Genomic DNA, 1,267 nt, shown 5'->3' on the forward strand with positions numbered 1-1,267 from the left:
GTGCTGGTCTGACCTTCTCACAGTAGCCCAGGTGAAAAGGAACATAATGCGGTACTTTGTTCAAAACATGGTGGGCAGGTTTCAGGATAAAATTATTGTTTTCCAGAAAACTTGAGTGCCCTGGATACTATCTCCCTAAAGATTTTGATTCCTTTTTGCATACTGTCTAACCACACTTATCTGCCAGTTCTTGATTGGCACCTGAAGGCATGGACTCGCACCCATGTGTACTTGCTTTTATGTTAACAATGTTTGATTATCCTGGAGGTTAACTTTTATGACAACCCCAATGTTCCTCCATGTTTTAAGTAGAGTTTTTTTAAAAATAAAAGTTACATTTTTTTGTGTGTACTAGGGCCTTATTTTTGTAACTGTATACTGTACCACACATCTTTGAATACTGTATGTAGATAGGTAATAATATACATTTTAATGTACCTAAGGGATTTTAAAACTTTTCCAATGTTTTCGTTTTTATATAACACTTTAAAGGAGAAACTGCCACGGGAAAGGCCTCTGCTGAGCATGAAACATCTCCATCAAAGAAATACTTTACCAGAAAGCATATGAATTACAAGGTAATCCTTCAAATCCAATTTGAAATTTTTGATGAATAAAGAGTTTCAGTAACCTGTATTGTCCATATACATTTCATGCCAGGCAACATAAATAGAAGTTTAAACATTGAGAATATGATAAGGCTTGCACTTTTTTCCAAAAAGTTAACATTGGCAGAATGGATGTATACATTATCCTTTATATGACAGATGGTAAGAAGCAACAGTGTGCTGTTACACTGTTGTTTTATGGAAGCTACATGCAGTGTCCATGGGCAGTTTGCTATCCCAGCTATCTCCAAAGTTAGTTGGTACTACAGTACTTGCAAACAACTAAATACGTTTGTGTGAGTATTTCTATGTGCTTACAAGTGGTTTCTTTAAGCAGTTTAAATTCATAGAAAAAAATATTGGCAAAAAAAAGGAACTTCTCTGTGTTTAACTTTCAAAGCTTAAAGAAGTTTAGCAATTACAGCATGTTACTGCTCTTGGGTACCCAGTGATAAATTGTTAAATTATCCTAGTAGTTTTCATGGTGTTTTTGTTCTTGTTCAATTTAAGCTGAAAATAGTTGATTTTTAAAATCAATTGTCATACTGAAAATTTTAAATTGTTCTAGCTTTATCCAACAAAGAGTCTAAACAGTTAAATTGTAGCAGATGTTTGGCTGATCTGTTTAGTCATACTATTTGTAAGCTCAGTAAAGCTAC

The 1,267-nt window shown here is 33.9% G+C and overlaps 1 long non-coding RNA gene across 11 annotated transcripts in view; it reads left to right on the plus strand.

Annotated features, from left to right (window-relative positions):
* The window catches only part of LOC140329280 (uncharacterized), a 293,563-nt gene that overhangs the window by 39,268 nt on the left and 253,028 nt on the right, over positions 1-1,267 (plus strand). For 2 of the 11 annotated variants that reach the window (XR_011920458.1, XR_011920451.1), the window contains exon 2: positions 493-578. The exons of the other annotated variants lie outside the window; for them this stretch is intronic. This is a non-coding gene — a long non-coding RNA (uncharacterized lncRNA). The remainder of the gene's footprint in view (positions 1-492; positions 579-1,267) is intronic. 11 annotated transcript variants of the gene reach the window in all.

Source organism: Pyxicephalus adspersus, chromosome 4 (genome assembly GCF_032062135.1).
Source record: "Pyxicephalus adspersus chromosome 4, UCB_Pads_2.0, whole genome shotgun sequence".
Classification (NCBI taxonomy): domain Eukaryota; kingdom Metazoa; phylum Chordata; class Amphibia; order Anura; family Pyxicephalidae; genus Pyxicephalus; species Pyxicephalus adspersus.